Source organism: Carlito syrichta, unplaced genomic scaffold (genome assembly GCF_000164805.1).
Source record: "Carlito syrichta isolate Samal-C Ts95f unplaced genomic scaffold, Tarsius_syrichta-2.0.1 Scaffold313356, whole genome shotgun sequence".
NCBI lineage: Eukaryota > Metazoa > Chordata > Mammalia > Primates > Tarsiidae > Carlito > Carlito syrichta.
The window spans coordinates 181,942-195,367 of record NW_007257452.1 but is presented as its reverse complement, the minus strand read 5'-3'; the positions used below and the strand labels follow the sequence as shown (position 1 = coordinate 195,367).

Below are 13,426 nucleotides of genomic sequence, written 5' to 3'. Positions count from 1 at the left end.
GGCGGAAGCCGGTGCAGAAAACGTGAGTGTCCGCAGCGCGTCCTCGGCGCGGGGGCTGGGCGCCCTGGCACGCGGGTGCGGGGAACGGCCGCACCCCGCCCCCAAATCCCCGCGATCCCGGGGGATTAGGTCGGTTCCCGACGCAGCCCGGGGAATCGTGACTGGGAGGCCGGTTGAGAGACCAGAGGCTCGGATTTTGCCGTTTTCGACGATTGCCTCTCAAAACCGCAGCCCCCTCCCCCGCAGCGGCGCCCCCGCACCCCCCTGGGTGGCCACTCGGTTCTTTGGCCTTGGGTCCTAATTTGTTGACAGCCCTGATCTGCCTTGTGGTGCTGGTGGATTAGTTCGCATAAACCTGTCTTGAAATCCCCTTCCACTTGTAATATCCGCATGGACCGTCTTAATTCTCATTCCTGGTAGAGTTTGGGAGGACGGGATGTTTTAAAGAGCTGAACACGTGCCGTCTCGTAGGAAGGCGCTGAGAGTCTCTAAAGGTGTTTTGTTTTGTTTTGGTCCATAGCAGCTGGCTTTCCTTTGCGCCCTTTTATTTATTTGGCAGTGATTTTGTAGCGCTCATCGTGACCATATCGGTCAAGTGGCTAGAGTCGGTAGCAGGTAGGCGTGAGTGCAGTGGGCAGGACACCGTGGAGGATGTGTCTACTTAGACACCTTGGGGAGAAGCCTACTTATCACTTTTGGGGTGGCTTCTGGGTCTTGAAAGTAAAAGAAGTAGAACCTTACTTGACAGAGTTTTCATTCTTAGCACCCAGTTCTAATTCTTTTTCCCTTCAGAGTTTTGTCAGTGCTAACCGAGTGAGCACAAACTTGGAGTTTGTTTGTTTGTTTGTTTGTTTGTTTTGAGGGACTATTTGTGTGGGATGGCAATTACTTAAAAAAAATTTTTAAGGAAAAAAATCCGTGCTTGAGACAGATTTCCTTGTGTGAGTTGGCTGTATTCATGTGTATTTCTAATTTTTTTCTCTTGAGTTACTTTACTTCACCTAAGTTTTTCAAGTTTTCATAAACAATTTTAAGAACTTAAACATCTGCTGACACCAAATCAGAAGTGTGCATTTTGCTTAAATCTTAACTATCACTAATGGGAACCAGAAACATAGCAGCTTAAGATTTATATTTAAAACTGGTTATTGGTTTAAAAGCTTCATCTTTCTGGGATTTTAATTTTCTTTGAGAGTTTCAGTCATCATAGTGCTTTAGAACTGGGCTTATGAATTGGCATTAACAGAGCATAATCATCTGCAAATAGACAGTGATTAAAATGTGGAAGTTTTATGGTACAGTGTGTTTTACAGGAATATTGTCAAGTCAGCAATTTTCTGCCTTGGCAGTTTGAGACATTGTCTTACAATACTTTTCGTTTTGTAGAATGATTTCTTATATTAAAGTGTATTTATCTAATTTGACTTTGCCCTTGATGGTAAAAATTGGGAGGCATCCCAAATGCCTTTTCTATGTATTTATTAATCAAATAATATATTCAACATAATGTGTAATAGGGATATCATAGGTTTCACATATATAGTTAGAAAACTTGATGATCTCCCTGATTTATTTTTAAGATACTGGATTTCGGTCAGTATGTTACAAAAGGACCAAGATGGCTTTGTAAACAGAAATAAATGCCATAATTTTTTTATTCATTATAAGGTTTGAGATTTATGCTTTCTAGTTAATATGTTATAAAATGTCTTCCTACTTAACATGTTACATTTTTCTTTTATTTGTGAAAGATGTACCGTGTAGCATCTTAATATTTTAATATACTTCCTTAGATTTTAATGTTCTTGTATTTTATAATTTCTTGTAACACAATAAAAGTATTTTTCCAGTTCACCCACTTTTTATTTATTTAGCATAGGTGTTTATCAGATCTTTAGTGAGCACTATGTGTTGCTTCTAATCGTATAAATGTCTTAGATGTCACCAGCTTGCTCTGTTTAAAAAAAAAAATCCCACAAGGACTGGAATTTTCATTATCTAGTGAAAATGTTTATGTGAATTACTTTTACTTGAAAAATTAATTAACTTCATAATGTAGCAAATCAGTTATTTTAGAAAGGAGGCCATTAAACCTGATATTAAGTTTGATGAGTTTTAAGTTAAACTAGTTTGTGGCTAATGAGGTCTAAGACATGCCAACCTTGTCTGGGAAAAATGCATCTTGTTTTGAGCTGAAAATGCTATCCAGATCTACTTAACTTTGACCCTTAAATGATAACCATTTTATTTTACATACAAGAAAATTTGCTGTAGCATAGTTATAGGACTGTTTTTCAAAAACAGCCATTTAAATACACAATTCCATAAAGTTTTGGAATAAAGTATGTGACATAATTGTAATCTGAAGCTCTTCCAGTCAATCTTCAATTTAATTTATTAAGCAAAATAAACTCCCCCTAGTGGCAGGTCTCACTTTGAAAATTATCTTTATTAGTAGGAAATACATTTTAAATGTGTTAAATTTAATCCCACTAAAGTATGTTGTACATAGTAGATTTATTAAATGTTTCTTTTCTCTATGAAGAAATGAAAATCAGGAAAGTAAAGAATCTGAAGCGCCTTTGCGTCTGATCTGTGTTCTTCAAAAAGAAACTTTGAAGAAACCTTCAGAATAGAATCTAATATAACTACACTTACACTGTTGCCCCATACTTAGTTACCCTGCTCAATAAAAGAACAAATATTTTAATCTAAATCCTGTTCTTATTTTATTCTCTTTGGAGATGAAAGTATTTCTGTTTATTTGTGTACTTGTCTCATAAAGCCAGTCAAAAAGCCCAATATAAAATTAAACAATCCGTTTTTCTCTAGTGATAACAACTTTGGATATATTTTTATATCTTTGAAGTTTTATTAATACAAAAAGTTTTAATGTCATTTCAATTTACTATTATTTATAGACGATTAGTACTGAATGTTGGCAAATAATAGGTAGTGAATAAAGGACACTTACACTTAAAAATTATACCAACAGTTATGATCATCAAGGCAGCAATCATGAAATGTCACAAATGGAAGTAACTTCTGATTTTAACTGATCCTTTGTTAAAATGCATACTGATAAAATCTTTTACTTTATTAAAATACTATATTCATATACTACAAAAGCATTATCTTCCTTGTTCGTCTTGCTATTCATTTAAATATCTTGGTCCTCCTTTGACTAATACCTACTTACTGAATTTTGTTACTTATATTTGATAACACTCTTTAAATGTTTCCTGTAAATGTATGTTGCCATTTTCTAAATAGCATCTAAAATAAAAAGTTAGTTCTTTTTGTTTACATAATTATTTCAACGTCATCATTTTACTCTGAAATAGCTTTATTTAGGTAGCTTGTCCACAGTGGCTATGGACACTTTTGCACACTGAAACTATGAAATGAAGTAAGTGAAAAGTTTAATTATAGGGAACACTAAATGGCACAAAGAGGAAACAGGTATAAATGGAGAGCACTGGATTCAAACTTCAAAATAAGGTCTCGCTTTCCCACTGCTATACAACTAGGCGAGTTTCTTGACCACTAAAGCAGGCAAATCAATATCTGCCCTGCCACTCTTACAACTAAACCTAGCAGAACAAAAGCATTTTATAAACTGTGAAGACTGCTTAATAGGTATGTGAAACAAACATAAATTCCATTCTTTAAATAATTTCAGCTTACATTGTCACAGAACAATCAGTTCTCCTGTAAAACAGTAAGAGGCAGTATATGATTATGTTCTCAGTTACGGATACGGCTGAAATGTGCTACTTCACTGATGAATAAACTAATGTAGTAAGTGCATGCTTATTTGTGTATTTAATTAAGACAGTTACTGAGACACAAATGCCATGCAGATCTTCAACAACAGTACCTTTCTAGTTCCACACTTCCTTTAAAATTGATTTTTTTTGGCATAGTTGTTTAATATAACAAAAACTACTGTGTATTGGCTTATTCTGATAAAAGCATGCACAGTGCTTTACATACATCATTTTACTTTATTCTTATAATAGTACTAAGGAAAGGTAGCATTATTAAAGTTTTATAGCTAGGGAACTAAGGTTCAGATTCAAAATTGCTCAGGCTGTAAATGAAAAAGCAAACTTTGGATATTGGATTCCAGGTCTTTTGACCCCAAAGCTTGTGCTCTTACTGACTTCATGATATTGTCCAGGTAACCAAGTTCAGTGATGCAAAGTGTACACCCATATCTTAGGGAGTTCCCATTGCCAACTGTTTCTTCTCAAATAGTGTCTTGGTTGAAATAAATTCTCCTATCCTATTGATTTGCTACCTACCTCTCCTCTCCCTTTAAAAATTGTTTTTTAATGACTTTGTAGGGTTAATATTCTATAATTTATTTAACTGTTTTCCCTTCGGGGAGAAATTTTGGTATTTCTAATCTTTCAATATTTTAACCAGTATTTCAGAGAATTCCTTTGAGATGTAAATATTTCAGGATTATGGAAAAATAATGATTTTTTAGGGCGTATTTCATTTTCTTGGTTTTTGTTGCAAACGTCATGTGGTAGAGACTTTCTTAGGAAAAATTCCTATAAGTGGCGATTTGAGGTAGACTGTTATGTATATTTTTAAGGCTGAGCCAAATATTGTACTCTGAGAGATAGTGTCAAATTGCTTTATCACAAATTATATTCCCATTGTCAGGCTGTGGATGGGCCTGTATGTAACTTTAAACTTTTGCTTTAAAAGATTATTGTCAATTTCATAGGGAAAAGGATGCGGTCAGTAATTGAATTTATAGGTTGGAATTGTGTGTAGTAATAGGTGTGTATTTGCAGATTTTCTACTTAACTGTTTTTTACATATTCATTTGTTTGTTTTATGTTTTTCAGTTGTTTTTAGTTCTTTTTTTGATTGAAATAGTGTTTAAAAATGCATTTCTTTTGAATAACACATGCACATTTAAAAAGCCAATGATATATAGAGAGCATCTTAGGTTTAGCAAGTTTAGGTATTATCTTTTGGTGTCTTATTGTGGTAGTTAATGATTTTAGCACTCTTTCTTCTCTCCTTTATCTTGCCTTTCTTAATCCTCCAAATATAACTTTGTTATGATTTGGGGCTAAATCCGCTTTAGATATTTCATTATTTTTGACTGTGTAAGTACTGTTTACTGCTGAGCTAAGTAATATGCTGTGATTACATTTTCCTTTCTGTTCTATACTATTGTTGATTTCTTTTCTGCCTATTTTTCGTCTTCATATTTATTTGCATTTGGGTTTAGCTGAGTCTTAGCTTTGCTGGAGACAGAGTTTGTATTTCTCTCTTGTTTTTCTTGTTTTGGTGTGATTTTCTGCAAGAGAAGGGGAGTTACAGAAAGCTATGTGTTTTACCATCATGAAACCAGAAGTGTCTTGCCGGCATTTTTTTTTTTTTTTTTGACCTACTTTAGATGTCACATCTCCATGAACTCTTGAGCATCGCTCTATAGCACCTTTGCTATTGAGCAATATGTTATGCTTGATTTTTCCCATGTTACAGAATATACTTCCTCCTAGTAGGAAAAATAAGCTACTAGACAGGGCTGTCTTTTGTCCTTGAAGCTACCAGAAGTTTCCTAGTACCATGCACATAGTAGGTATTTGAGATTTACTAATTTAGCAATTGACTGCTATTTAAATTTTTTCTGGTACTGTTTTAGTGATTCAGTTATAGCAGATTCATTTTATGTGGGTTCAAGGGGAAATACTTTTTAAAAAGTGTACTTGCATAGAAGGGGGAAAGAGGGACATTATTAATGATTTTTTTCAAGATTATGGAAAAATGATTTTTTAGGGCATGTTTCATTTTCTTGGTTTTTGTTGCAAGCATCATGTGGTAGAGACTATGCTGTTTATACCTCATCTCATCGTCTCTCCTTGGGTTTAGCAAACAAGAGGGAAAGAGAAAAACCCATCACAGCTGTTGGGCAGCAGCAGGAGGGTGGCAGAAGAATTCTGACTCATTAAAAGTGGTTTCCAGCCAGAATTCTCAGAATTTTTTGTAGATATTTTTTGCCTCATAGAGAGAGGTAAAATATTCAGCTCTCTTCAGCCTAACAGTGAAGTTTGACTCTATTTGTGCTACACATCAACTCTGTAATATTACAACTCTGTAATATTACATTCAACATGCAGGTTATCATGTTTAGAGATAAGTAGGCGCTGAAACTGGGGGCAGGAAATGAAGAATGAATGGGATTAAGTGTTGTGCTGTATTGGGTGTAGCATGGCAAGGTTTTTACTGAGGAATACTTCAGATTTCTTAGCTGTTGGAGAGTAACACCATTTTGGATGCCAAGAAGTGGGTGCCCAGGTTCAGGAAATGTGAATTAGGGGGGATTCAGGTACAGGGACCAGAAATCAAGATAAATGAGTTATTGGTAAGTAGACTGAAGTGGTGGGAGTAGATTAAATCACCGTAAGGAAAAAGCCAGTAGAGCAAACTCAGTTCTGTGAGGGGTAATCTCTTGTTAGAAAATGTCACTTTAATCTCGTAGGATTATTTAAACTGTATCATTGTATGCCTTTTTAAGATTTTATGAGAAATACATAAAACACAGTTAAATTAATTTATGATTATACTGAATTGTTAATTTTTTCAACTTTGCTTCAAACATTGGGTACAAATGGTGAGTCTAACAGACATTTTAGATGGGTATATTAAAAAGGCTTTACAGATGACATTCAAACTGGCATTGGACACTTGATGGGACCTGTTACCACCAGTAGTTATAGCGTGCAGGCCTTTTGAAACAGAAGTGTGGCACACAGTCAGCTAGAGCCTTAGTTTCACAACAATTTTGATTTACAGGTTCGGACAGGATTTTTGAGGTAAAGGTTTAAAAAAAAAAACAGTAAATTGCTCCTTTGCCTGACCAACATCATACTCTCTATTTCAGGATATGACTGAACTCCAGAGCTTCCAAATCCAATCTTAGAGGGATGTTTACTTATATTTCAAACGTAGCCTTTTATTTAAGTAATAATTGGCAATGTAATTTGGTATATGTTTAAAGACAAATACAAAAGTAAGAGCATTAGCATGACCCAAGTCAAGTGTAGTTGATGTCGGAATTCTCTTTATTTTTAATTATTCTATGCATCTTTTATATGTGAATATTATAAAATATTTTCACAAAATAACTATAACTGTTTCTCACAAAACTGATGGAAAAGTCAGTCAGATGTATTACTTTAGCTTTAACAATTCGACACTTTAAAAGTTTCAAATCCAGTGTATTTGAATTGTTGACTCCCTTGGTTACTTCTCAGCCTTGAACTTACTTAATTCCTCTGTGCATTTGACTCTTTTCTGTGACCTCCAAAGTATTCTCCAAATATATTATCATTTCTCCAAATGTCCTATCATTTCTCCTCTGCTGTTTTTGTGCATTTTCCTCAGCCCTGTACCTAAATGTTGGTATCACTGAGGTCTGTCCTTAAGCCACTTTTCTCCTTTTTTGATAACACCCTCTATTAGGCAGTGTAGTTGTTTTTTTCAAACTGTAAATCCCAGAGTCGTTTGCAGCCTCTCTTCACTCAACATCTTCCTCTTCCCTACTTTTAACAAGTCAATTTAGTTAGTGAACATTCTAGTTTAGCTTCAGTTTCTCTTCAAACCTGTCCTTTCTTACTAACCTTACTATCACTGCCTTTGTTCAGAACCGATCATTTCTTTTCTGGACACTTCTGATCAGCAAACATTAATTGAGCGTCCCCTCTGTGTCAGGTGGTATTCTGGGTACTAAGAATATAAAAATGGTTACGTTTAGATAGCATTAAGAGCAAAAGACAAACAAGTATATGCAATTAAAGCTTTTAATGCTTGACTTAATGGGAATTTGATCTCATGCTACATATTTCATAAGGTACATAAAAATGCATCAGACATGTGGACAGTTTTACCTCTTGTAAAGAAATGGTCTAAGAATCTCGCACAGGGTTGAATACTGCAATGAGCCAGCATAGAACCGGCAGCAGTACCCCGCAGAAGGATACCTTCAGGTTCCTGTTAGTTCTCCCTGTGCGGGGCCAGCGTGTCTTGCTTCAATGTTTGTGTTGCTCTCTTCTTTCTAGTGTTTCATAATCATTACTGGGAAGCTGCCAAGAGTGCAGGACAGGATTGTATGCACATTTTCAATATATATGAAGGTATTTGTATAGAATATCCCTTGATGGAATGGTTGTATGAGACATTTGTATAAGATATAGAAGTCATCTGGGGTGGAATTGCTAATTTATTGTGAGGTAGGTCAGGGAAGCCTAAAAGTGACCTACTTGAGCAAGGACTTGAAAGGGGTGGGACAGAGCCAGGAGGTTGTATGAAAGCACCAAAGTACACGTTGATAATGAGGAATTTCTTAGCTCTTAGGTACAATAGATAAGGAAGACTTTGGCTAGAGGAAATGAAGGCAGCAGGGCAAACAGGAGCTAGGCAATCCTGAAGGGTTTTATGTGCCAGGCTGAGGAACTGGTGGACAGTGCAGAACTTCTGAAGGGTTTTCATCAGAGGAGTGCAGTCAGATTTATGTTTTAGAAGTAAGTTTTTGGTGGCAGGATCCTAACTTCAGTGAGCCCTGCCCCACTTCCCATACTCTGTGACCAGAATCAGCTTGGTAAAACACTGACCTGACCTTGTAAATCCCAGCTTAACACTTAAAATGACTCCCAGATACTGAAGTCCACTTTTCTTCCATTACTTTGAGGAAACTTGCCATTTCTTCTTAGTTTAGGAGGCACCACATAGTTTCTTAGGTTTATACATGTCTGTGCTGAAATATCACCTCAGAGAGACCTTCCCAGGCTCCTCCATCACTCCTTAGTTTCTTACCTTGCTTTTTTTTTTTTCTTCTCTGCACTCAGTAGCCCCCAAAGTTGCATGTTTACTCTTTTGAGTATTTCTGATCTTCCACCTGGAATGTAAGTTCCATGAGGACTGGAGTTTTTGTCACCTCTCAGTGTTCTGTGCTAGGCGCATGATCGGTGTTCAGTATTTGTTGAAAGAATGTGGCCCTAACCATTTCCCTCTTCCCTCCCTTTCACCCTGTGCTTCACATTTCCATAGGGGACTTCTCACAGTTCACTCCTTAGGTATTCCTCCTCATTAAGTCCCATTTATTCCTCAAGCTCCATTTCAGAAACTACCTTTTTTGTTAAAAAAAAAAAAAAGTGGTCAAGTAGTCAATCTTTCTCTTTAGCTCCCATAACACTCTTTGAATATTTATAGGACTATTTTTCTGGGCTTCCCAGGACGTGATAAGTGAAAATAAATATCTGTTAACAACTTCTTAATTAACCAGTAGAGAATTATACACTGAGGCAGACAAACATTACTGTATAAGTAAAAATTGAAATTCATTTGGTTAATTGGAGCAATGCAGTAATTAGGTATGACTTGAATTTGATCATAAATGCAATATGATTAGGAGAAAACAGCAGAAAAATGGTTACCAATTTCTGTTATATATGCAGTTATACAGTCTATAGAAAGTATCTATTTACACATATGTATACACACACACCATATTACAAATTTACTCCTTTTTTTGGTAAAAATACCATGAGCTGTGATACAGAAAAATAAAAATAGACAAGTACTGAAGAAATTACTTGCAAGGGACAATTTTAAAAAGCATGCTAAAATTTCATAGTTATTTTTCATCATCTTTCTGCATAAAGTATTACTTTTTTACATATGTCATTGAAAATATAAAATACCTAGAAATGTTTTTTGTTTGTTTGTTTGTTTTTTGAGTTGGAGTCTCACTCTGTCACCGCAGCCTTGACCTGCTGGGCTCCGGCGATCCTTCCACTTCAGCCTTCCAAGTAGCCGGAACTACAGGCATGCGCTACCATGCCCGGCTTATTTTTTGATTTATTGTAGAGATAAGGTCTCGCTGCCCAGGCGGGTCTCGAACCCGCGGGCTCAGGCAATCCACTCACCTCAGCCTCCCAAAGGCACGGGATTACAGGCTGAGCCACCGAGCCCAGCTAGAAATGTTTTTGTTGAATCAAAATAAAAGCACTATACACAGTTCAATTTCTACTTTATAAAAGATGATATAATTCCATTTGAAAAGTTCAAAATGTAAAAACTTTGGGTAATTATTGTCCTGACTAATGGAAAGGTACAGAGGCATAGCCTGTAAATTACTTTGGTCTTCCAATTCTGCATGGGTGTCTGATGATTTTTAAATTTACCGTAAATGATTCATTTCTGCTATGAAGTTCTGGCTAAGGCCTTTTTGTGAAGTTGTCCAATTTCCCATTTCTGAACTCATGTTCCTCTTCTACACACAGTATCTTTTTTCTCAAATGAAAATCATACTGAATTGTTGAGTTTTCATTTAACTTTTTAGTTGAGACACAAACTATGAAAGCTAATAATTAAGTAGAATTACTGCCTAGTCATAAAAGCAAAAGTTGCCAGTAATTACAGATAACCTCTAGTATCTGTCAAGAGCAAATATAAATACCAAAAGTCAATTTTATTCTTGTTTTAATATTTGAGGGACTGCATTAGATGACTGGAGGACCATCTGCAGGTGCCAGCAGAGCTTTGGGACATCATCACGATGAGATGAAAATATATAAACATGGGAAACTGAAGATGATGAAGATTCATTTTTTATTTAGGGTTGTACCTGTTTATCAATAACATAAATGATGCTGAGATGCATCTTGTAGAGAATAGCAAAGAAAACATGATTTTTCACATAATTTATTACAGATTTTTTGTTTTTACCCCTAATGATGGCTAACTATGTTTGAGAGGGGGAAAAAAATCCTAGTAGATCTGTTAATTGGGAATCACCATACTACAATGTATGTAGTATAAGTAAGCATTTTCCTATGATGAGCTCATAAGCTTTTAAATAAACATTATGAAGAGTTTTATCCCTTCCTTTGTTTTTCTTAATGAAGATATGAAAAGAAGATTTTGGAATGATTTATGTAAACTTGAAGTCAATTTTAAAAGTTAATTATTTTAGAGAAATATTTGAGGAGATGTTATAATACATTAGAAACTTTTGCTTTATATTTTTTAAAGGATTTTTATGGTATTTTGTTTGTTTTTCAGAGTAAAGCCTATCCCAGCTGAAGGAATCAAGTCAAATCCTTCCAAGCGGCATAGAGACCGACTTAATACAGAGTTGGACCGTTTGGCTAGCCTGCTGCCTTTTTCACAAGATGTTATTAATAAGCTGGACAAACTTTCGGTTCTTAGGCTCAGTGTCAGCTACCTGAGAGCCAAGAGCTTCTTTGATGGTAAGACAAAAACGTTTAATTTGTCTGTAACAACTCACAAAAAATGCTTATGTTAAATGTGGTTGTTTCTGTATTAATAACTACAACAATTTGCCAGGTGTGAAAAAGTTCTGTTTGTTCCTGAAGAGGAAAACTTAAGTGGCAAAACCAAATTTATAAGTACTAAAATCTGTTTTCCAGCCTCATTCATCAAACAGATGTAACCACTTAAATGATACATGGTATTCTTTGAAAATGATTTATTTAGAAGTTACACTCAAATTGAGTGTGTTCAATTCCATTTTCTTTTCTCCTTCCGATTCAATTTTTTAGTCTCTTTTTTTTTAAAGCAAAGAGTAAAACACATATTAACGCTCTGATACTGTGATATTGCTGGATATTCTATTTCTATAGATATGTTATTTCATTTATCCTTTCAAAGTTATGTATACTTCTAAACCTTCATGTTAGTTGTATGTTTATTGCAGGAAAATATAATTTAAAAAGTTGTTTCCCTGGAGAGAACACTTTATTATAGGAGTCAAGAGAATTGGATTTCATTTTCCGTTGTGCCTCTGACAAACTATTTGACTTTAACAAATCCAGGTAGCATCTCTGTGCCTCAGTTTCTCGGCTGTAAGGTTTGGGGTCTTAAATTAGGTGGCTAGATGATACTTATTACCCTTTAATGATATACATTTCTTCTTCATAAAGTATTTTAAATAGAAATTTTTGTTTGAAAATAATGTTTCAATGTGTTTCTGTCTTGTAAAATAATTTATTGATTTCTCTTTTATCTCTTTACAAGGGAGAGAGATTTTCAAGGAAATGGTCTTTTGAAAATGTCATGTTATTTTACAAACTAGTAAATTAATGATAGAATCTCAGTGACATATCACAGTCAGTGCTTTTCAAACTTTAATGTATTTACAAATCACATAAGGATCTTGTTAAGATGTAGATTCTTAATCAGTAGCTTTAGGTGTGGCTGGAGATTTTTACATGTCTAACAAGCTCTCTGATTATATTGATCCTACTGTTCTAGGTCACTAGGAGGTAGTTAGACAACAAATTTACAGATAGTTGAATTTGTAATTTGTGTTTAGAATATCGCAAAACAGTTAAATTCCCTTTAGGTTTATGTTTACATGGTTTGATGTGTTTAGTCTGAGCATCTTTTTATTTATTTGTTTGCTTGCTTGCTTATATCTTTCTTAAAAGCTATGTAGTTTAACAATTGTAGTTTGGGTGGTATATAATGATTCGAAGGTAGTGACTTCAGGCAAGATTATACACTTAAAAATTTCATAGTAGACGCTTAAATTTTCTCTGATATAGATAAAAGTTTTTGCATTTTCAGGTTCATCTATATTACACCCTTCATCCTGGAGATGAGTTGTGCAATATTCAGTGGTGTGTCTGTGTGTGTTAGGCTGCTGTAGTCATTTTGTGATATTGTGGTAGTGGTATCCAGGTTTCCAGATTCTTCCTTACATTTTTTTCCTGACCATATCCTAATTACTTCTCTTCAAGGAACCATTACAGAGCAAAGCGCTGAGGTCTTTTCTCTAGATCTGTGGTTCTTAAACGTGCAGACCCCAGCCAACCAGCATCAGTATCACCTGGGAACTTGTTAGAAATGCAGTTTCTGGGGCTCCCCGCTAACCTTATGGAATCTTAGGTGGAGGTCCCCTGGTGGTGGGGCTAGATGCATGTTGAAGTTTAGGAGCCACTGACATAGCTTGCAGTGTTGACCCACTCCTGGGTTCATGGAATGCTGTCCTGATCCTTACCATTTGTTGGCATGCTTGCTTTTAGTGCCTGGCCTTATGGTGGTGAATTTTATGACAGAAAAGATGTGATCTCTGTCCTTAGAGAGTTACAATCTGGAAGCTAGGGAGGCATTATTCCTTGACTCTGATAAAAATTTATTGACTTGAGTCATTTTGCCTTTCTATTTTCTGCTCCTTTTTAATGGAGAAAATCAAATTATATATGTAAAGGAGGGGAAAATACGCCTAAGTTTTCTCTGCTTAGAAGTAGTAGAACAGAACTGAAGTTGCTTTGAGTAGCTAGTGTTCCAGTTAAGTACTAACGTAATTACTGCCCTTTAAGGCAGATGCATACATATGTGTGTATGAAAACACACACGCTTATACATGCAT

At 35.5% G+C, this 13,426-nt stretch overlaps 1 protein-coding gene across 1 annotated transcript in view; it reads left to right on the top strand.

Annotated features, from left to right (window-relative positions):
- Window positions 1-6: 6 nt before the first annotated feature.
- AHR (aryl hydrocarbon receptor) overlaps window positions 7-13,426 on the top strand; it is a 50,025-nt gene continuing 36,605 nt past the window's right edge. Inside the window, exons 1-2 of the mRNA XM_021718717.1 lie at window positions 7-22; window positions 11,095-11,282. The gene's annotated coding sequence lies outside the window, so the exon portion shown is untranslated. The remainder of the gene's footprint in view (window positions 23-11,094; window positions 11,283-13,426) is intronic.